The following is a 25,083-nucleotide window of genomic DNA, read 5'->3' on the forward strand; positions in this document are numbered from 1 at the left end:
ATATATATATATATATATATATATATATATATATATATATATATATATATATATAGATCGATAGATAGTTTTAAATAAAAAGCTGTTGCAAAGATAATATTCTAGGATGCTTCAAAAGATTTTTAATAGGTTTGGGGTCTGGTGATGATTGGCCTCGTTAGACGAGCATTGGCGCTAACACGATGATGCATCCATGGCTTCAACGGGGCCACCTAAGCAGCGCTTTCCTTGCTGTGTTTGACACTCCCCGCGAGCGGGCATCATGCCACCCGGCGTTACACCTCGTTTCTTTATCCCGTGGCTTCCTCTACGTGTTAAGCCGAGGGAAATTGCATCAATATTTCATAGGCGGGCCGCGCCGATTCAACGGGCGAGGCGATAAACAGTCGGCCATTAATAATGCAGCGGGGTGACACTGACCTTATTTTTTGCCTTTCAACCTGCCGTGGTTGATATTTGGGGATGCGCGCCGCCCTCCGCTACACGCGAGAGGCGGAGCTCTTTTGTTCAAAGTCTGCGAGGGAGAAGAAGAAGGGAGGGTTAAAAAAAAACACAAACTTCCTGTTTGACAGAGGTTACATTGCATTAACGGAGCACGGAAGCATATCTTTATTTTCACAGAAACGGCGCTCGACAAGCACTGCTGACAGGCGAGCGAGCGAGCGAGCGAGCGAGCGCATGCCTTCGAGGTAAACCGGGAGAGGCTCTGACAGGAAACTGAAAAAAGACAAGACTTCAGGGATGCGTCTTTCAAAGAAGAAACACCTGGTCCAAGTTGAGGCCACGTGTGCGCAGAAAGCAAAATCTTCCCATTTGAAAACGCAAAAAAATGATCTTGTCTTTCAGTGGCTTGTGCCAATAACATTTGAACTGCAATTTTTTTCCTGAGAGTCAGTGTCAGGTTCAACTGTTTGACATTTGAGAGAAACTTTACACAAAGAAGGAGAAAAGGCATTCTTTTTTTGGTCTTTCTCATGCATGAGGAGAACGAAGAAGGACCGCACAAGTACAATTCTGAAAGATTTCAACTGCAATTTTTTCGTCAGAGTCGGTGTCAGGTTCACCTGTTTGACATTTGAGAGAAACTTTACACAAAGAAGGAGAAAAGGCTTTTTTTTTTTCTTTCTCATGCATGAGGAGAACGAAGAAGGACCGCACAAGTACAATTCTGAATGAGCCTCTCTGCACCCTCTCTTTGTATTTGAGGTACAAAAGTCATTGCTGCCCTGAAGGATTGGGGGAGTTAAAGTGTCATCACCACGTCACAGACAGACCATACCATTTTTCAATGTTTTCTAGATGTGGAATAAAATACTGCAGAATTTTTGAAAGGTGAGCCTCCCGAACGGCACCCTTTAATCCCATCTAATCCGCGCCAGGACGCGAGTCCGAGCAACGGGCTCTTTGCAGATGTTGCCGTCCGACGGCCATCCATAATTGATGCAACAGGGAGGTCGCGTGTAACGGCCGCTAATAAATGCTTATTGACCAAACAAGGCGGCGTGGCGGCGAGGAGAGGAGAGTCGAGGCGAGGAGGCGTCGCGAGGAGAGGAGATGGGAGGAGGGAGAGGCGGGGATAAGGAGGAGAGCGAGGTGAGCGGCGGAGTGCGCCGAGTGCACTGGGCCAGCTGTCCGCTCTCCTTTCATCTGCGGGCTTCACGTCAGATACAATCTACCTCGCTGTCAAGCATCGGCAAACATCTCGCACGCCCCCCCCTCACCGGCACCTCTCTCTCCTCACTTTCCGTACCCCGACCGCCCCCCCTATTCCCGGCCCGCCATCCATCTCTCTGGTGGCCTTGTTCATTCTTCTTCAACTGCAGCCTCTGACTTGAACATCTCTCTGTTCACACTGCAAAATAACAACATATTGCTATGGATTCTATCCATAGTGGTTTGCTGACTTGCTGGCTGCATTTTCTTTTTTATAGAGTACATTTACACACACTATATTTAAATACTATATTTAAATACTATATATATATATATATATATATATATATATATATATATATATATATATATATATAACATTATAACATTATTTTCTTAGCTTTTTCAGCTCTTATAAAAGTACTATTGTATTTTATTGCAGTTTTATATAGAGTACATTTACACACAATATATTTAAGTACTAATATATGTATATATATATATATATATATATATATATATATATATATATATATATATATATACACACATATATATCGTTATTTTCTTATCTTTTTCAGCTCTTGTAAAAGTAGTATTGCATTTTCTTGCAGTTTTAAATAGTGTGCACTTACACACGTTTTATACAACCCACGAAAAAGTTAGCCTTAGCGCTATATTGATATGTGCTAGTGTGTGATAAAAGTTTCGGTGACGCTCAAGTATCGGAGTAATATATATATATATATATATATATATATATATATATATATATATATATATATATATATATATATATATATATACACAAATATAGTGTATAGGAGTAACAACATCAGCAACCTAACAGAAAAATGATGTTGAATAATATTTAAAAAACATCAAGATTATTTCATGACACATTTAGTTCAAAATATATGTTTCAACATTTTGACAATTTCTTGTTTACATCTGATGAATGCTTACATGAATTTTCACTTGATTTTTCAACATTCAGGAATATAATGACGGAAGGGAAAAAAAACCCTTATTTTTAAATGACAGTGCTGATTTAGAAGTTAAAAAGAAGCGGAAGTAAGTAATTTAGTCCATTTCAGACCTAACTTTTAATCGTCGACACAAGCTAACGATGTCACACACCACTCCTCGGCAGGCGTCTCATTTCTAAGAATGAGCTTGTGCAAAAGGCAAAGAGGACAGCATGTTTCTTTTTTTAGTCCTGGCCAAGAAAAAAAAGCGACACAAAAAACCCAACGCACGCACACAAACACACACAAAAATCTGGAAGTGAGCTGGTTGATGGAGTCGCCTTCGCCGCCGCTTAATTACCGCGCGCCGTCATGAATATTTCAGGCATATGCTTTGCCACTTTGTCATTGGAGTTCGGAACTAAGAGAAACAAGTTCATATGCATATTAATAAGGGGTGAGGAGGGAAGGGGGAGGGAGGGCGACAGCAGGAGGAAATGGCACTGGTTCCCCGGCAGCTGCTCTTTTTAGATCCCCCCTCAGAGGGAAGTGCCCGAGGAGGTCCTCCGCCACAAAGGGGATAAAGGAGATGAGGGGCTCTTGATGGAAAAGAGGCAAACAACCACTGGGACCCCCGACACCCCCCCCCAACCGCACTTCACACTACCTCACGCGCCGCACTTAGCCCAGCCTCCGAGGAGTCGTGGCGGGGCCCTCGTTAGCATTTCCCCGCTATAGCCGAGCTAACGGGTGGCGCTCTAATGAAAAGACTGAGGGAGGTGCAAAAAAAAAAAAAAAAAAAAAATAGATGGGGGTAGTGGAGACGTTGGCGCCCTCTTCTGGAGAAAGCAAAGAGAAACCCTGCTGACTAATATTACTGCATGCATTTTTGGAACCTCTGTTTGGGTAATTGTGCCAAAAACGAATTGTGTTAGTGTTGTGCGCAAAACAAAGTAATAAAAATATGACTAACATTAATGTTCGTGTTGTGAAATCAACTTGAACTTTTTGGGTTCATGCCAGCTGGCGCTGTAATCGTCAAATCAGCGAATAAATTGCAAGTTTTTATCAAGCATAAAAGCAGGTGTGACCAAACTATGGGCCGGGGGCCATTTGCGGACCGCCGTCTGTTTGTTAAGCCGCCCACATCCTTAACCACAAATTAAACCAAACCACAACCAAAAATTCCTCCACTTTAAATATGACATATTGCTCGTTTTTGTTCTAAATATAATCACGGGATTCAGCTGCTGCTATTCATTGCAGATCAAGATGTTTTTTGGTGGTTTACTAAGTCTCTGACAACCTATGCAAAACGCTAGCTAGCTAACTAACTAACTAGTTAGCATACTACCGATCCATCTATTCATACCCAGCAGGCTTGTTAGTAAACTAGTTAGCATACTATCCATCATCCATCAATCCATCCATTTCCACCTAGCAAACTAGCTAGCTAAGTAGTTAGCATCCTATCCATCTATCCATCAATCGTCCATCTCCACCTAGCAAGCTAGCTAGCTGACTTCTTAGCATTCATCCATCCATCCATCCATTAATCATCCACCTAGCAAGGTAACTAGCTAGTTAGAATACCACCCATCCACGTAGGAAGCTAGCTTGCTAACTAGTTAGCATACTATTCATCATTCATTCATCCATCAATCCATCCATCTCTACTTTGCGAGGTAGCTAACTTGTTAGCATTCATCCATCCATTAATCCCTCACCTAGCAGGCTAACGACATACATCCGTCCTCCCATGTAGGAAGCTCGCTTTGCTAACTCATTAGCATACTAACCATCCATCCATTAAAGCATCCAACCAAGTATTTTCTGAAGTGCTTCGCCAGTCTAATTGAATTCACGGGCCGTTAAAAGCCAGCACTTAGCGGCCAGTGGAGCGTAATGACGTGCTTTACTGAACATATGTAAACAAAGCGCATTATACGCCATTGTGCTTGTTTAATGAAGCGGCGCCTGTTATCATTGAGGATGTCCTTTCGCCCACCCCGCGCAAATAAAAGCCTCCTTTGGCACTCCTTTTGTGCCCGGCAAAGTAAAAGCCAAACCTTCCTGTTCCGAGCCAATTACCACGTTGTCATGGCGCTTGATTAATTTCACCTCTGTCACATCTTTTGTGCGACTTTTAGCGGCGGGTTCAAGCGGCGCGCTAATTAGTTTGACCTTAGCCTCTGCGATTAGCGCACCTCCCGCCGGCTAGCGGCGAGAACAAAAGCGCCGGCGCTGCTGTGGTCCCTTCAACTGATGCCGTCAACCCGCACAGGAGCGCTACGTTGCGCACTGACGAACACAAACAGTATACGTGGACTCGACACACACACACATACATATATACATATATATGTGAATATATATGTGAATTTCCCTACGGGGATGAATAAAGTATCTATCTATCTATCTATCTATCTATATATATATATATATATATATATATATATATATATATATATATATTACTCCGATACTTGAGCGTCACCGAAATTTTTTATCACACACTCGCACATATCAATAGAGCGCTAAGGATAACTTTTTCGTGGGTTTTTCGTTTATATGTTAATTTCTCTCTACTGTCAAACGTCGCCTCCTCCAGACCCCGCCATTATACAGTTTTTGATGCATTTTTATCATTTAAAAATATTATCAATATAGAGAGTTTATGAGTTTTTTGGGGACTTTTAACGGATTGGGCTATTTAAATGAAATAAGAAAAAAAATTGACATTACGAAATGACTTCGGCAGCGAATTCATTATGTCAATAGAGGTAGCGCTATATATGCATTGACTACTTTTCACCAATAGAGGGCACTAATCTGCTGTGAAAAGGAGCTGTTTTTGTGGCCGCGTAAAAAGACTCATGGAGAAAACTTGTTTGATTTTCTTCTCCCAAATTTTCTGTTTGTAATGTAAATAAAATGACGGACGAAGACTTTTGACATCAAACGGACTTAAGGCAATAAATGAATGTTCGCTAGCATACGAAAGGAAACGTTGTTTAAGCTCCTCTTGGTTCCGATTCTTTCTTGTCAAAAATCCGTTTTGTTTTGCTGCTTTATCTTTACCACTAGAACGTTTTTTTTCAGTCATCGTGGGGACCCCCACTGACATCACGCATCACCTATCTCCGAACCCTAAACATCACAAAATTTTCCTCACCCTTACCCCGATTTCAAGAAAAATCCAATTAAGCTACCCTCAAAATGAGGTCTGAATTTGTGGAGTCCACCAAAACGGTCCCGACAATTACAAGAAGTCCCCACAAGGACTAAACTGGAATTTGGTCCGCATCATGCTTCAAAAACCAAGAGCGCGCACACACACACGGGGGCGAACACACACCGGTTCCCTCTGTGGGGATCTGGTGTGATTATTACACTTTCAGTGGAGGATTTAACCACGGGCCAGTTGGGCCACCGCCTGAGGGAGGCCCCCCCATTTTCAATGCGCGTGTGCTACTTTCTCCCCCACTTTATTGCCTGGCCTTTTATTCCGCCAGGCAGTCCCACTGACATCAGGGGGCTCTTAGAATAACTTGCCCGGGGCCATCGGATCCCCGCAAACCTTAAATCAGTCGCCGCGCGCCCGCCGTTACGCCTCCCACATGTGAAATCGGACACGTCCGAGGCGACCGCCGCGTTAACCAGATTTTTTTGCCATAGTTGTTATTATTCGGGTTTGACTGGCTCTTTTGAGCAAAATTGGGAAAAACATGCAAAAAAAGCTGCACCGCATGCGACACATTCAGAAATGGTACAATGTTAGGGCGGCCATGTTGTTGTGTGCCGAATAAATTCAGCCATAATTTAAAAAAAAAAAAAAAGTGTTCCTTTTTTATCCTGGGTTTATGTTCGCAAAAATACAGATAACTGAAATTCGCAAAAAAAAAATCTGCTTCTGTTTCCATTCATTTTAGTTTCGTTCGTTTGTTAAAAGCATAAAATAATCCATATTTTTTTGTCTCATCTGACTTATAAGGAAGAAAAATATTCCGAAAAATAGCGAGGTCAAAATGCAATATAGTTTTGGTCATAAATCAAAAAAAAAAGTTTGAATTTTTTTTTTTTTTGCTTTTTTTGTTAGTTTCGTTTGCAAAAAAAATACATAAAATTGATCTTTTATTTGACTACTCTGATTCAAAAGGAGGAAAATATAAAAAAAAAAAACAGTAAGATCAAAATGCAAAAATGCAATAAAGTTATGGTCATAAATAAAAATCCACAAAAATGTTAACATTTTTTTTGCTTTTGTTTTTTTGTTTGTTTCTTTTGCGAAAAAAACAAAAAAACAAACTTGATGTTTGATTTTAACTACTCCAATTTAAAATTCACATTTTTTTGTCTGGTCCAACAAAAAAAGAAAAATATCATTAAATAATGAGGAAAACCTGCTGTGAAGTTTTGATAATAAATAAAAATCCACTCCCACGTAAATAAAATAAAACCTTTTGTTAATTTGTTTCCTTCCTTATCATAATATATACATAAAACCGATATATTATTTGAACGGTCCGACTCATGAAAACTACGTAAAACTACGTCTTTGGGATTGAATGAGTTATTTGTGTCGTTTAAGCATGTTATGTACAAGCTATGAATTTTAAATTCACATTCAAACTGATTCAAAATCGGCACATATTATCGCTGTCTAAATATTAACCTTTTTTTTCCTGTAAAAATTTCCCGTCCTTTTTGAGAACCATCATCCTAGCATACGTGTTTTGAACTTTTGAATGCATTTTGATTTCTTATTTGTGATTTTCCAAGGCGACATATTAATGGACAAGACCCAGGATGACCTTTGGCTTCCGAGTGTTTCCCACATGAGCTTGACCCGCACTTGGCCGGCCTCATTGATCGGCACGCCGCGGTCCATCCGAAGACCTCCGACATCAATAGAGTCCAGGGTCCCCGTTGGGTGTGCTAATGGCTAATTAGCAGCTAATACCCACGCGGCTATCGTCAATAAAGTCTCCATTCAAGCTGGGTTTTTTTGTTTTTTCATTTTTTATAAAAACTTTATATCAGGGTTTATCAAGGCTTAATGTTTTTTAGACTTCTTCTTCTTATTATTTATTTATTCCAATTTCTTGCCAATTGGATTTTTAAAAATGAGTCTCAATTGACAGTTCTCATTTTATATATTAGGAATCAGGTGAGAAATTCAACGCCATTTCACACTGGTAAATAATATATTAGGGTGAGAAAAGCAGATGCTTTTGTCATGCAAACATGTGGGAAACATTGCCCCCTGCTGGTAGGCGGATAAAGTACTTGATTTGACTTGTAATCGAAAAAGTGCTTGACTTTTTAAATGTTAATGTCGGCGAGGATCAGCTTGCGCTAACGTCGTGATTGCCATTAAAATTCGATGAATTGTGCAGCCCTAATGTGAGGGTGAATATCCATCTGTACTTTTTTTTTGCGATTGTCAAGTTGAATACAGCTCAGTGTGGGTTTTAAAGCCAACTTCAAGTTAGCGAGTTAGCAGGCCTATGGCAAAGAATCGCTTATGCTTTGAGTTCTTTTGTTCTACTTTTTTTTTTGCCGTTTGGATGAATGAGACGTGTCACGGAGCTCTTCATCTTTTTTTTTTTGTTATTTACGCAGATGAACTTATCAAACCTCGACTTTCATGCTCCCCCCCCCCGCGCCGGAAAAAAAGGGGCTCCCTCCATCTGGCGCAAACGGACATGTACTCCAAAAAAGCAAAGTGATGCAAAAAGGTGAAATCGGCTTTGGATGATTCCCGCTTCTTCCTCGCTTACTTCTTCTTCTTCTTTTTCTTCGTCAGTCTCCATCAGGCTCGCCTGCCAGAGCCTTCGCCTTTTCACATGTGATGTGAGCGCCGTATTCTCTTTCAGGCGCTAGCTTTGCGGGCGCCCCCGCTGCTGCCCGCCTGCGCTAAAATGCCATTTTACACGCCGCCACCGCCGCCCTTCCATTTGGATTAAAATTGCAACCGGGGCCCGTCCTTTAAGCGCTTTTCGTGCGATGTATGTTTTAGAGGGTGTGTCAATTGTTAAAGACGCCGCGGGCTTTTGAGCGCAGGCCCGACTTTGCCGGCGTAAAGCGCAAATAAGGTCTTCAAATGGGGCCCTTGAACAGAGATAGGATGCCATTGAAAAAGGCGCCCCCTACGGGCCGGCGCGAACGCTTTCGACTTAGCACCGTTTCAACAGTCGAGTTAATGTTTGCGCCGTCGACTTTGAAGGACTTTTCCCTTTTTTGGCGCGTTCGATGCTGAGACGTTTCTTTTGCGGCTTTTTATTCACAAACTTTTCATGTTTCTGCTATTTTTATGGTAGTTGGTTATGGTTTCGTTGCAAAAACTATGCGCGGTAGCCGAAATCCGGGAAAGGGAGTTGACTTTTTTTCCGCGTTTGTTAACCTTAATTTTGAGGAAAAAATAATGCTGTTTTAAAAAAAAAAAATGTTGTTGTTTTGGCCGACAAAGGAGGAAAAACAAAGAAAAATAGCGGTGAGAATTGGAAATTCATGTCATGGAGGTTGCTTTTTTTATATTAACCCTTTCAGTGCCAAAGACGAGAATTCTCGTCTTAAAAAAGTACTAACAACAACAAAAACTGTTTTTTTATGGAGAGTAGCTGACACCCTTGACTAATGCTTAATGCTTGTCAGTTGAGCACTGTAATGACAACGCTGACCATTGGGTGGCAGTGTTTCCAAACATAAAAGATAACCATTACTTACTTTCAATTCAAAAGAAGGAAAGGAAATCAATCTTTCATATGAAACCATAAATTTTTACATAGCTATAGTACGCAATAGTCTGTTGGCCTTGAACGATGAGTGAAAATGCTAAATATACAATCCTTCTTTTCCGATAACGCTTGGCACAGAACGAGTTAAAAGACGAGAATTCCCGTCCATGGTACTGAAAGAGTTAATAAAATTGCTATTTTTTGGGAGGAAATATTATGGTCATATATAAAAATCCGCATGAACCGAACCACAATGTAGCATGGCAGGATTGTAAAAATGCAAATCCACAGTCAGGACCATTTCAAAACCAGCCAAAATTAATCAATAAATGATCAAACATGCACCCAAGCACAAATGTTCCCGACTTCACTGTTTTTTTTTTTTTTTTTTTATGATAACAAAAACTGAAATTTGGATCACATGAATTCAACCTCCAACACGAATGCACTTGGATTAAATAAATACAAAACAGAGGGCGAAACAAAAAAAATAATAGTAATAACAGGTGCAGAATTTGAAATGGACTGCTTGTATATGAGTGCAAATATTTATGATATGGGATCCCCGACATTTTTTTTTGGCTGACATCACACCGATATCCGACATCAAAATCAGATCGGAAAATTTTTATTCACAGCCTAGGCATATATTCTTTATCCTCGATGACAAATATATAAAAAATAGCAAATCGCTGTCTACTAGTGGAAGAAACCTGTTCTTCGATTGTGTCCGCATGGCTGTTTTACAGTGCTGCCTCCTAGCGGCCAGGGTGTGAAAACCACAGGGAGCAGCACACTGAAATGAGTGTAGCATGAAATCATTTAGTCCATAATTTGGCTATTATGATTTACAATATTACAGGATATTACATTTCTCGGCAAAAACAAACTTTAATCGTTTGATCGTCGAAATTTCATTTGGTATTGTTAAAGAAGTGAGCAACGGTGTGTTTGCGGGGGCAGGAATTTTCCATGCGGGCTCTCATTAGCTTGCACAGGTGTAGCTAAAGTTGCAGCCAGTGCTAGTGGAAAATTAATTAGGCTCATACATGGCTGCGGGTGCTCTTGGGGTAATGTCATGATCCCCCAGCAAAGGGGGCAAAAAAACACGTTTGCATGATGGCTGCACGCTAATTATTTCTAACTATGTCAATTCTGCCGGCGTGTTATAAAAAGCGCAATTCACCCGATGCTCTTCAACCTTTGCGTCCCTATTTTGAATCTTCATCAGACGCGGCCCGCGGCGATTGAAGACCAACGCTTTGTTTTACTAACGTCCGTCCATCAAGCCGCCGGACGCAATTCCCCACTCGAAAAAATAGTCGGTTTCAAAAATATGTCTTTGAATCAAAGTTGCGAGGGGAGCGCTTAATTGTTTAAGCGGTTCACAAGGTTGAAAAATGATCTTGCTCATCTGACGCGCGTCAGATAATTAGCGCGCTTGGATTAAATTGAGATGATTTGACGAGAAAATATGACATATTCATGAGGAAAACTAAGTATGTTTGTGTTACATGTTGCCGCTAAATTGCCGGTTATTGCTACCGTCTCTATGTGTGTAATCTGTGAGGGACATTGAGCTGCCTTCGGGAGTATTTGGAAATTCCGGCGTTTCAAGTAAAGAAAAAAAATGTTGAACTTTACGAGAGGAAAACTGGCCGAAATTGTTTTGATGAACGTTGGCCTTCAGTTGAACGTTACAAAAATGAGACCAAAAATTGGCTATATTTAGATTCTAAAAAAATGTTTTAATGTGATTGTCTTTTTTAAAAAGAAATTTTAGGGAAGACTGCTATATACAGTGAGTGGGAAAAAAGAAATATTAAAAAAAAAAAAAACACACACACATTGCAGGGAAAATTTAAACGTTACAAAAGGCACAAATTTGGCACTTTGTTGCTTTTTTTGGCCATTTTTTTTACTATATTTGAAATGCCTCAAAACAGCAAAAAAATGCTTTGCATGTAAAACATGAATGTTTCATAAAATTGTCAGTTTTTTCCCCAGGATTTGAGAAATATTTGAATGTGATTATCTTATACTGAAATGTATTCATGCAAAAAAAACAAATAATCACACAAAAAAGCTAATATTACTTTTAAATCAATAGTTGACTGGATTGTTTTGGCCACAATGCTAATATGAAATCAGTCGACAGTAAATTGTTTTGCCCACACCCCCATTTTTTTTTGGGTGGGGGGGGGCAATAAAGGCGTGGGCACCTTACAGTTCCGCGAACGACACTATTTAAACCGTCGGCCATCTTGTCTCATCTCTGCGGGACGACAACCGGCGTAATCTACCCTCCATCCATCCCATAATAACCACAAGTGTTAGTCTCTATTGTCTTGTCAGTCAAGCTTGAAGAACACACACTTGTGCACTTTTTGATCACACACGCACACACACACACACGGGGGCAAGTCTTTCCTTTTCATATTCAAATGAGAACATTAACATTAGCCATCAGGCACGACGCGCTCCCTCTCCGTTAGCGTCTCATTTGAATATCTCATATCTCGGAGACGCCGCACCGCTTGCGACGAGCCACTCATCTGGGCTTTTATTTTTTCGGGGTCCCCCAAGTGGGGCGACACACACGCGTGCCACTTCCAGCATCGGTTGCCTCCGTCTGGTAATTTGTCGCGGGACGAGGATGAAGGGGGTAACGAGCTGTCAAGGTTGTAATGGTGAGCGTAAACACGGCTAATTAATTAGCGGGCGGGTGAGGAAGGGTCAGCCCCCCCCACGCACCCCCCCCCCCCCAACTCTCCTCCACACCTCTCCTGCTGCATAATTAGCTCATATGTCACATATATAAATAAATACATGCGTATATTGTGTCAAGGGGGAGACCACCTGTAACAACGCGAAAGAAGCTGCGTTTTAGGAATACAAAAAGGCCAGCCAGCCTCCATTAGAGATGACGCGCGAGAGGCGCACGCTGGGTGGCGTGGAGGCTAGCTTCACACTGCAGCGTCAAGCCAAACTATTCCGATTTTTTAGCTGAACTTTCGATGATTCGATTTTTTTCCAAACCAAGCCGATTGGGTATGTGGTGGAAAATCCGATCTTTTGACCCGTGTCTTCAGTCAGAAATGACAGGTCGCATTCGTCCGACTCGCGCGTGAGAAACAGATGACAAACGTCACAATTCTGTGCTCAAAAAACAAAACAACAATAGCGGAAGGTGAAGTTCGGAAATACTCGCTTCAAACGTGAGGGAGACGTTGCTGTGACGGCACAAAATGCCGTGGTCAGATACAGAGGTGGGCTTTTGGTTAGCACTGACAGACTCTGCGACAGTCCGCCACCGACGGACGCCCGTTTTGGCCCACGGTCGGCCCTTTTGGCCGACAGATTCCCGTTTTGGTGGACAGACAGACGAATGACAGGAATGCTTAAAGAAAAACAAAAAAACATGGAACTAAAAATATTGGGATTGCAATTTTCTCTCCTCGTTGTAATTGTCGAGATAGACAGTACGTCAGATGTCCGTCAGGCCGCCATGCCCCTTTTTGGTGTCTTAACTATAATTAAACTGACTTGCGTGTTTATGTGTTGATTTCCTGCATCTTTACAGTACAAACTACAATCAGCCTGCAGTTAATGTGACAATGGTCACGTTACAGCGCCACCAAGCTGTGGAGGAGTTGAGTGAATAAACTGAATAGGATCAATTCACTACGTCATTCAAAGCTGTAACACAACTGACCAATCAGGATCAAAGGAAGCGACTACAGATAAATCTCAGTAAAGTTACCGAGAGTCGCTTCCTTTCTTTGTCCTGGTTTCAACCAAAACTCAAACTGTACACAATTTCACCAACCAAAAGTTAAAACTCATGTTTAGATCTAAGTGTGGAGAGAGTTTTTGTGTTATTTTGCTTTTTAAATATGTTTTAAATGAAGACATTGCTTGTTGACAAGGGCATCCTGGGATGCGTTTCTACTGCAACAAATTAGCATTCTTTCTCTGATTGGCTCATGACAAAATGCAAAAAAGTTTTGTTGTAATGCATCACAAACTAACATAGATTTCAATAGACAAATGATGAGAAATGATGAGAAATGTTGGCTTTTTTTTTTTTATTTAAACGATAATTTAGGAGTTAATGGGCCCGATTCAAAAATGAAGTGAGCCGGATGCGGCCCATGGGCCTTATGTTGTCCACCAATAGCCAAGTACATTTTCCAAGCACGATCTCCAGCATATTTATATATGATGACTGAGCGCCTATGGAGTCCACCACATACTAATTACCAGTGGACTCTGCCTCATTAACACAAGGCTGGATGAAGACATGAGGAATGCCAATTCGCTCGCCTCGGGCTGTATACAATTACCACTCTTTTTTTTTTTTTAATATTAAGTAACGAATGCTGACAAAAAAGGCATTCCTCAGGATGGCTATTGCTGTCCAAGAAAACCAGGTAGGACAAGATGTTCTAATCATAGTTAAACAAAGAACGGAAAATTTAAATGCAGTGGGTTCACGAGATCAATCGTAACGCGAAATCACCGTAACCTATGTTGAATAGCTAATGCGTGTAAAACCCCAGGTAAAAACATCAAAATTGGATACACATATTAAAAATATGTATCAAAATAGTATGGTAAGTGCTACGTATATATAATATACATGTATACAATTGAATAACATCATAAATAAAAAATATAGAAAGGATTTATTTACCTTTGAGTGAGTGACGAGCTTGTTATGGCCATATTCCCTAGTAAGGGTAGCATAGGCTAGGCTAGCTTAGCTTTCTTCGTATTTCTTGAATATTTCCAGCTTCGTTTCCACATAGAACATCTTCATACTTCTCTCTAACATCGCAATCTTGGGACCCATGGCTAACCCATTCAAGTTTGAATCAAGCAGTAAAATGCACAATAAATACGTCTTTTCAAGCACTCAAGACGAGATCGTCTTTAGCATGCGGCCATTTTGACCGTGACGCCAACCAATAGCAGACCTGCATTGTTGTGACGTAAGCAGTGACGCATGTATAGACGTATAAGCGCGGACAAATCCAACATGGCGGTCATGCGCGCGTACTGGCCGCCATGTTGGATGAGTCGTAAGCCGAGAGAAATGACGTAAAGAGAAGACAAAAAAATGTCACGGTCCACTTCGCAAGGTGAAAAAAAACGTAAGGCAGGGACGCCATAAACCGGGGGTCCACTGTATTTGTTTTTATAAAGAGGGATTTCCGTTAGGTAATAGAAAACATGGTATTGCAGGAAAAGCAATCAGAAAAAAATATAACAAATAATTAATGTAATATACGTCCATTTGTTCATAATGGGTGTCAAATAGGGCAGTGGTTCTCAACCTTTTTTCAGTAATGTACCCCCTGTCAAATATCTTTTCAGCCCATAATCTAAAATCATTTTTGAGGGAGAAAAAAAACCCCTAAAACATACAAATTTCGATGTAAGAAGTGCTTTCGGACTATGCCAGAAGAAGCAGTTTTACACCTCAGTCAATGATGTCACTCAGTGGTAGGGAGGTCTGCTTACTCTTGGGGGGCTGGGAAAAGAGAGTCTAGAATTTGGAGGGGGGGTTTCTGCCACCATATGGCTGACCCAGGCCCCGCAGCCTCCCCCTGGGTGCAAACGCGCCCGGATGAAGGAAACGAAATGAAGAATTAATCCACAATGTTGCATTGCTTTACTACTTATTCCCAAAATTTCAAAAACCTAAACCAGCGAGAGACTAATTCATGTAAAAGTTCCTAAAGAACATAGTAAATAAAAAATATTTCTATAAATAACAATAAAAAAGGTGCTTTTCCAGTGTTCGGTAAAAAAAAAACAAAAAAAAAACAGGCATTGTTTTTCTAAGTGTGCAGCAGCACCTGTTGGCCAAGTAGAAGTATTACAGCAACTTGTATGCATGCTGCAGGATGGAATATGATCATTAACACTGGCATAACAAAAGTGAGGCTTGTCTTACATAATAAATAGCAATTAGGGTGCAAGACGCCCTTCATCTTCCTTAAAAAAATAAATTAAAAAATAAATAAAAAGTCGGGGTGTTTTTGGACTCCCATGCAGTCACACATACGCTCGCGCGCGCACACAGTGAGCAGTCAAGACAGCCTGTTAGGAATAAAAACACTGCTTCCTTAGGACATACTAATGAATCATGTATTAAAGATAATCATTATTGGTTTATAAGGAGACGCTTTTTTTTTTTTTTTTGCCTCGCGAGTCCCTGGATGTGCAACAACCGGCAATGTTGTAATCAAACAGGGAAACATTGGAACATTATAATGATGTTATGATATATATATATATATATATATATATATATATATATATATATATATATATAGACTTAAAACATGCCATCATGCCATTAATGTAAACTTTAGACCCTTTCAAATTTCATTTGTATTGACCCACAAAGAAACCTAAAGTGTCCTCTTTTGTATCATAGAAGAAATCTATTTTCAAAAAGAAATGACTCAATTGTGAATAACATTGTCCCACAAAAAAATAAAAATCAACATAAAGTGTCAGACGTGTTCTCAGACAGAAATAATTATGACCAAATATTTGTCTGATAAAATAATCAACATAATTGATCCTGTTTTGCGATTACAGCAGAGATCTCACCAAAATAAATCATGAATTTAATTATTATTAAATATTTGTCCCCTCAAAAAATAATTAACATATAATGTCAGACCTGTTCTCAAAAAGAAATAATTATAAATATTTGTCCACAAAAAATATTTCACTTGAAGTGTCCTCATGGGATCATAGAAGAGATGTGCTCACAAAAAGGACGTGACAGGTAACGAGCGGTGGCACATGACAAGTTTGCCCATACCTTGAATTTGATTAACCAACTGAACGTAAAATCTGTTTTATAACTCATATTTTCCCAAAACGATTAATTCATGCAATCATTATTTTTACAGCATTTTTGCACGTTTGTTTATTTGATTCCACGTCTCGAATAACCCCCGACGTCCCTTCAAGTACCCCCATTAGAGAACCACTGCTGCAAATAGTTCATAGCCAACCGAAGCTAGCGTATAAATCTTTGAAACGATTACGGAAGCTTCGGCCGACAGATTATTGGCTCGATGATTCTGGAGCGAGTTTTTGTGTCATGACCCGCAAGAGAAAAGCGTCGGGACGTGCCAAAAAAACAAACGCGGGTACGCGCAACCAACCCTGGCGCAGAGAGACGTGATTAGCCTCATTCAGGTGCTCTCCAAATAATTCGTATACCTCGTTTTGTACATTTGGGAAGTAAAGTCATTAACGTTCAACAGGTGTGACTCGCTAGCCACACGCAGGTCCCGCGTTCACCTTTCATCGAGCAGCCACCTTTGAACGAGGGCGCCCGTACGCGTGCGATAAATGGAATAATTCATGACGCCGTCATTAAAAATGAAAACTTTCTTTTCCGCGCACTTGCGACGGCGTTTTCAAATGATACATAATGGAGCGCCGACGTTGTGAAGTTCTCCGAAGCTCCTCCAGCTACTACCTCGACGCCGAATATCGTCCCCCGCCTCGCCTTTCAGGAGAGACGGGGGTAACGACCGGGGCTTTAATTACGCGCGGTGCCGGGAGATCATTAGCGTGGATGGAGGCGCCGAGTCTCTCCGGTTCGATCTCTCGTGTCACCGACGGCCTTGTTACTCAAGCGCGGGTTAATAAGCGCCTGATGCCAAGCCGCGCACGAGTGCGGGACCCTGGACTTCTTGACGCAAAAAAAGCACGCGATGTCCGAATGAATTCATCCCGTCTTGGGGGCGTTCTCTTACTTCATATGGTTGGCGGAGCTATCCTGAGCGGCGTAATTTCTCAAGAAGAGCAAACGTTGAGTTTTTTTTAAAGATTGTGGCAAGAATATTTCATATTTAGCATATAGCGCTCTCTATATATATATACATTAGAGATGTCATGCGATCATTTTTTTTAACAACTGTATTTTGCATTCCATGAAGTGCAAAAACAGCGGACTCCGCCATACGAAATTAATCCGTTCCGGAGTTGGGATCGTAAGGCGAACTAGCCGCATGGCGGGCAATAGAAAACTATGCTAATTAGCTAATGCGTACAAAACTCCAGGTAAAAACTTCAACATTTCAGATACATATTAAAAATGAGTAACAATTGGTATAATACTACTACTTATATATGATACACATGTATATCATTAAATAACATCATAAATAAAAAATATACAAGGGAAAAGTTAACGTTGGAGTGACGTGACTTGAGCTAGTGATGGAAATATTCCAATCTTATGGCGGACAATAGGAAAATATGCTAATTAGCTAAAGCGTATAAAAGTCCAGGTGAAAAATTCAACATTTCAGATACATGTTAAAAATGAGTAACAATTGGTATAATACTACGACTTATATATGATACACATGTATATAATTAAAAAACATCATAAATAAATATACATTGTAATGTAATGTCATTACAAGGGGACGAAAAAACTTCGTATTCCTCATTGTAACGTGAAAAAACGTAAACTAGGAACGCTGTAACCTGGGTGTCCACTGTAAACGAAAATACAACGATTAATGACAACATTTTCCAAACAATCGGTAACTTTTAGAAAACGTTTTTTAACAACTATTTTACACAAGGCTTGAAACATATTTATTAGTGTGAACTCTAAAATCTTCAATGATTCTTTAGAATATTTCTTTTCCTGTAAAACACAACGACAGTATTGAACGAAACTACGAGAATTTTGATTAATCATGACAGGCGTTTAAAAAAAACAAAACTCTTCATATAGAAATAATTTTCAAAACCTCACACCGAGTTCACCCCATCAGTATCGCGCGGCGTTTGCTAGCTATCTGCTGAGGAGTGAGTTTTGCTCCGAGACGGTATACATATATATCGGGATGCTAGCCTTCCCGTGCTAGCCTCCCTCCGCGCATCAACGCAAAGCGGCCCACGCCAAAACGTCTCCAAAAAAGCGAAGCTTTCAAGTCTCTCGGCGCGATAAAAACGTCGGCCGTAATAAGTCTTGACCCAGCCGTCGAACGGGAGCCAGGCAGCATTTCTGCTCATTAGCAAGAAGCCTCCGCCGCGCGCCGGCACCCCGATGCTAATCAGCCTCCCAGAGACCTTTAGAAGGCATCCAGCAGCACCTCCTCAGCCCCGTTGCTTTTATCAAAGACGTACACGTGGCGAGGAAACAACCTTCTCCGGTCCCGGCGTCCAAATGTAATGCAAACTTTTCGGCGCATGAAAGGGAAGCTGTGGGATGATTTCGCCGCCATCCCCGCCGCGGATGAAGCGGCGGGGAAGGCGCAACAAAAACATCAAAAGCGCGGCGAGGAAACACGAGAGGGGCCTTGAAATATTTAGTGGGACGGCCCAACAGGTGGGCGAGGGGGCAGCGCTAAGCTAGGCTAGCGTTAGCATGCGCGCGAGATTCTGATGGAGCTACGTTCAACTACGTTCAAGGTGGGATTGGGCTGTGTATTTTATTGGAAACATTTCCTTGGAGTCTGTACAAAATTAAGTCAAACAACCGAGTAAGATTTTGCGTCGAATTAAAAAAAAAAAAACATGGCATTTTAGTGGAAATCAGCATTAATTTTCTCCTTTTTTTTCAAAACAGTTAAAAAAAAAAGACAACAATCAAACTCTTAGATTATTTTCAAAATCAAAATCTTTACTGGATTTAGTGCCAAATCCTCTGTGATGTGTACGAAATGTATTTTTTAAAATGTAATTTAATCTCAAAGAAATGTACTTTTTTTTAAAGAGTCAATCCATTTTTTTTTCCAAGTGTTTGGCTAAAGAAGTGTCAGAAAATGGCTGGTGCTAAATGAATGAAGTACTAGAGTACTCAATTACCTTTGGTAATTAAGTATTAAAATGATGAATGACTTTACACATTAAATAAATGAATATTAATGACTCGAGAATGAAAGAGATTAATTACTTTATACATTAAAAGAATCAATATCAATTACTTTATTACTATAATCAGTACTCTAGTAATAGATTACTCTATTACTTATTATTTAAATGATTTTAGTACTCATTACCCAAATTTATTACTTTACTACTTCTTGCCTAAAGTCATTGAGTACTTTACCGAAAGTAATCAATTATTTTAACACTTCATTGAACAATAAACAATTATTTTCAATTCATTTTACATTTTTAGACCACCCTTTAAGCCAAACAACCAAAAATATATTCAACACGGAGCGAACATTTTGAAAGAATTCATTTTCAACGTAACGCGACTCACTTGGATTAGTAGAATACTGCACCAACACAACAGTAACGTGCCCGGCAGTGTTTACCAGTGGAGAGTGAAAGAGCAGTTCAAACTCAAAATCAATACTTACCGTAGCATCTTCTTCTGTCTCCCTTTGTTTACAGAGAGATCGCCCCCTGGTGGCTAGTTAAAAAACTGCAAATAAACCACACTGGACTATAAGTCACAGGGTTCAAAGCATGAGAAAAAGTTTGCGGTCTATAGCCCCAAATTACAAAATATCCAGTATATTATTCATTTTATTTGATTGGATCTATTTAGAATAAAAGATGATGATGATGTCATGACCCTTGTAGAAAAATAAACAAACATCTCACAACACACACACACACACACACAGATGGGCATACTCTCAATCAGTCATGACACAGATAGATGCGACGCCGGTGCGCGGTGACGCCAACCTCGTTGAAAAACTTTCTCAATTATTCATTAATATGAAATTGCGTTTGTCTCAAGTGGAACAGAGCGACTTTTTTTTCCCCCCTCCCGCGACATCCAGGCGTCGTCGGAGGGGCCCTCCGCGGGGCCGACGCCTCTCCGCTGACACGCGTCACGAAAAAAAAACCCGAAAAAAAAAATGAAAAGGAACATCTCCCTCCCTTTCCCTCCTGGGAGGAAAGCCCAATTGTCCTAATCTGGAGACCATTTGTAATACACAAGACCGGCATGAATAATAAATTGTGTATGACGGAGTCAAAGGAATTTGTAAAAAGTAGTTTACGGGAAAATGTTGTCTTTTCCCATGCTTGGTATGGGGAGAAACATATTTCTATACGGTGTCATTATAAAATCATGATATGGATATTGACTATTTCAATGAACACTTTTACGAGACGGGGGAAAATATTGTGAAATGAAATAAGGCCGCTTGCTGAGACAATGGTGAAATTTGCATTTTTCCCGCATGAGAAAAACAAAACGACGATTTTCCCAACCATAAGGCGAATGGGATTATACGGCGCTCCTTCAATGAGTGGCCTACTTAAAAAAAATGTTTGAATATACGGGGAACACCGCATTATAAGGCGCATAGGATAGAAGCTACGGTAGAAGCTGGGGTTGCGTTATGCATCCACTAGATGGAGCTGATGTCAACAAAACAATCAGATACGTCAAAATTTTCAATATTTGGAGAATGGGGAAAAAAAAGACTGCTAAGATCAATGCCAAGAGAAATCAAGAGTTGAAAAGAATGTCATTATGATTCAATTATTAAATATTAAATCTAAATTTAAAAAAAAAAAATCAAATTGTAACCAAAAACACGCCAAAAAAATGTCTGAACTCTTTCTCTTGTACACACACTTTGCAAACTATACACATTGCATCATCTTTCTTAATTTTGTAAATGCTTTTAAAGGCGAAATCATTCAAGTTATTTATGAATATTTTTTTCCTTCAACCATTCAAATAGTTCAGTGGCATCAGTTCTATCCATACATATGTAGGTCAAGTTTATTAACGCCCACGAAAAATTGAAAACTGGTCTCGTCTGTCTTTGTGGTCTGTGAAGTGACGATGACACTCATGAACTGGTCTCTATCGCCACCTACTGTCTTGAGGTGGAATTTTCTCTTTGTTGCCATAGTTTGAGCGCCGCTCAACAGGTTGTTGCAAAAAAATTTCCCTTTAAAATGTGTATGGTCTGTCTTTGTGGCATGTGAAGTGGGTTAACTGATCTCTACCGCCACCTACTGTCTTGGAGTAAAACACAAGTCAACAAAGAAGAGACATAGTTTGACCGCCGATCAGTGGAATGTTGCAAAAATCGCAGGAAAATCAATGGAATAAATCCCATTAAAATGCATCAGAAAAATTGTAATTTTAATGGTTTTATATGGTCCAAAATTTGGACAATGATTATTTTCACACACAAAATCTCACGTGACCTGCTGCAATAACATAGAAATGTCAGAATCGTTGCATTTTGAAATTTTACGTCTTAATCATCTGCTGGAAATTTCAGCTCCCGAGTTTTTTTTTCCCATTGATTCTTTTATGATATTAAAAAAAAAAAAAAAAAATCAAAGGAATTTCCATAATTTGTAATGCCACAAGGGTTAAAAAAGACAAAAACGTGGGGAAAAAAAACGTTATTTCGATCGCCATTTTTTGCGGTGTGGGGACTGCACAATTGTTTCCACACTATCATGAGGACTAAATGAACGCAGGACATATTCTGAAGGTAGTTTTTAACGGTCCAATCTTTTTTCAATGCCCGGGGGGGGGAACGAAAACACTGTTCTAATTTCCTTTGGAATTGAGATTTTTTTTCTTTGTTTTTTTTTTTTCTTCTTTTTTTGAAACTCCACAGGGCCTGTTATGCATATGTTAATGAACGCCCGGTCGCCAAATGAAATTCAAACTTACCTGTAAGGCAGACACATGCGTATGTGATTTAAGGCAAATAAAAACACTTTTTTTTTTTTTTTTTGTGCACGCTCAGTTGTTTTTGGACCCGGATGGCTTAATTGCCTTGTCGTTTGAGTCTAATCATGGCCGGGGGGACGTTTGGCTTTGTGAGAATAGAGATAGGAAAGGGGAAAACAACCAAAAATGCAGAGTTACATTTCAAGGGAAAATTAATATAGTTGCAAGACTTGCAATTTGCCATACCAACCCTGCTAGGGATTTTTTTTTTTTTGCATTGGCAGCGGTGAAGGAACAAGTCTAAGAAGGAAAAAATAAAATAAAATTGCTTGTTTGTATATATATATATATATATATATATATATATATATATTAGGGATCCTGATATTAGGGATGTCCATTATTTTGCACTTGAGTCCTGATTTGATTGCTTGGCAATGTATTAAAGACAGAAAAAAAGGTATAAAAAAAGGTTTTACACTTTTTTTTTTACAATGAAGCAATTTAAAGCATGTAGCCTAAAACATGTAAAAGTTCCTCCATATATACATATATGTATATATCTCCATATATACTATATATATATATATATATATATATATATATATATATATATATATATATATATATATATATATATATACACACATGTATATGATTATTATTATTATCATTTTTGAAGCAAAAGTATATATATTTAAAAAAAAAAAAACTGTAAAGGAAGCTGAGCCCTTAATGAAATTCCAAACCTTGTGCCCCCATGTCAGACTTGGCTCACCGACGCCGTACACTAGTGATTTTTTTTCTTCTTCTTTTGTGTCTTTTCCCCTGTTAGAGAAGGGTAAAAAAAAAAAAAAAAAAAAAGGCGCAAAAGATCTAAACCCTTTTTTTTTTTTTTGACTGGATTTACATCTTCCCCTCATTTCTTCCGTGTTGGAGAATTCTAATGAAGGGCAGATTGGGATATCTACAGGGATGCGAGAGGACCTGGAGACAGAAAAGGATGCGGCCGCGGATGGTGAGAAATTTCCATCAAAAGTACAATCAGGTTGGAATTTTAAAAGTGAATGTTTAAGTAGTCCGCGAGATGGGCTTTGATTCGCGCTCTGATCAAACCCGAGACGTCTCATTCGGAGAATAATGATTTTCCTCCCTTAATTTTTACACTGTTTCCATACAGGTAGATGGAGAGCAAAGCCCAGTGGTATTGCCCCCCCCCCCCCCCCGCTCCTCCCCGCCATAGTACGTGAGAGAACGCCAGCCTTTCTTCTGCCACATTAGACACGGGCAAAAAGAATGGGAAATACAGGCGTGGCAACACAAATCAATGCGATGCAGTGACGAAAAATGGCGAATCTTTAATGTACGGATTTTTGACATTTTCTTGTTTACATTGCGTGTTTTGATTTGGTGAAGTTATTTTTTCGTGCTGGTCATCTTTTGCTCTCTATTTTATATTTTAAAGTGTTTACTTTTAAACTTTCTTTTTAAGGTTCCTAAAAAAAAACCGAGGGAGCAGAAGAAGCAGATGAAGCAAAAAAAAGAAGTAGGGGGAGAAGCAGAAAAAGCAGATGAAACAGAAGAAGAAGCGGAAAGAGAAGAAGGAGAAGAAGCAGAAGAAGTAGAAAAACCAGAAGGAGAAGAAATAGGAGAAGCAGATGGAGAAGTAGATGAAGCAGAAGGAGAAGAAATAGAAGAAGCAGAAGGGGAGGAAGTAGAGGAAGCAAAAGAAGCAGAAGAAGCGGAAACAGATGAACGGGAAACGGAAAAGGGAAAAAAGAGGAAGCAGATGAAACAAAAGAAAGAGAGGAAGCAGAGGAGGCAGAAGGAGAAGTAGAGGAAGCAAAAGACGCATATGAAGCAGAAGAAGCAGAAACATAAGAAGGAGGAAGCAGAAAAAGCAGACGAAGCAGCAAAAGAAGACGAAGCAGAAGAAGAAGCGGAAACAGAAGGAGAAGAAACACAAAAGTGAAAAGCAGAGGAAGCAGATGAAACAAAAGAAAGAGAAGAAGCAGAAAAAACAGATGAGGCAAAATAAAGACAAGAAGCAGGAGGAATTAGCAGAGGAAGCAGAAAAAAGCAGATGAAGCACAAGGAGAAGCAGGAAAAGAAAGAGGAAAAGAAACAGGAAGCAGAAGGAGAAGTAGAAGAAGCAGCACAGGAAGCAAATGAAGCATATGAAGGAGAAACATAAGAAGGAGACGAAGCAGAAAAAGCAGGACAAGAAGCAGGAGTAGAGGAAGCAGAAATAAAAAAGGAGAAGAAGCAGAGGAAGCAGATGAAGCGCAAGGAGAAGCAGAAATAGAAGGAGGAAAAGAAACACAGGAAGCAGGAGAAGAAGTACGTGCGTCACACGCACGCACATTGAATTTGTTCATTGTTGTTGATGCCTTTACGGGACAAAAAAAAACTATTTTATTCCGTGAAAAAAAATGCAAGCTAGGGACGTCGTAATCCCGGGGTCCGCTGTATAACGCTGTCTAATTGGAGCCAATCCACCCGAGCGGCGGAGGAGGCCGTGGCGCGCCAACGCCACTTTTCTTCCCCAAAACTCAGCGCGGGAAACTACGCGTTAGTTTGCACAGGGCGAGGCATCTATACCTTCTCCGCTTTCAAAATGGGATCTGTCAGACACGTGCGTTTTGGCTGCGAGCGCTTACTCTTTCATGGCCGCCTTTTGTGGGTGCGTGTGTGAAGAAGCTTTCTGACCAATTATTTTCAGACAGATGCAGGGATGCAGAATGACTCGTAGCATCAGCTTTTTTTTTTTTTCCAACCCGCCGCCTAAGGTAAGGGGAACATGGCCGGAGGCTACGGCAGCCCCTGAGGGACATGCGCTTTTTTTTTCCTTTTTTTTTTTATATATAAACTACGAAACTGACATCTCTAATCTATTACTTGTGCTAAGTAAAACTTTAAAAACATCGACAGCTCCCAAGCTGAGCGCCTGGGTGTGTGTTTAGCATTTTATGAATTTGTATTGACTTTTTGACGGCAAATAATCAGCGATCCAGGGACTCCTTCTTTTGATGTATTCGGTTTGAGAAAATCA

The 25,083-nt window shown here is 40.0% G+C and overlaps 1 long non-coding RNA gene across 1 annotated transcript in view; it reads right to left on the reverse strand.

The window, feature by feature from the left end:
* Positions 1 to 235: 235 nt before the first annotated feature.
* The window catches only part of LOC148421610 (uncharacterized), a 70,284-nt gene continuing 45,436 nt past the window's right edge, over positions 236 to 25,083 (reverse strand). Inside the window, exons 3-4 of the long non-coding RNA XR_015866208.1 lie at positions 421 to 514; positions 236 to 307 (exon numbers count right to left, since the gene is read on the reverse strand). This is a non-coding gene — a long non-coding RNA (uncharacterized LOC148421610). The remainder of the gene's footprint in view (positions 308 to 420; positions 515 to 25,083) is intronic.

This window comes from Hippichthys cyanospilos, chromosome 7, assembly GCF_059441005.1.
Source record: "Hippichthys cyanospilos isolate Australia breed blue-spotted pipefish chromosome 7, RoL_Hcya_1.0, whole genome shotgun sequence".
Classification (NCBI taxonomy): Eukaryota; Metazoa; Chordata; class Actinopteri; order Syngnathiformes; family Syngnathidae; genus Hippichthys; species Hippichthys cyanospilos.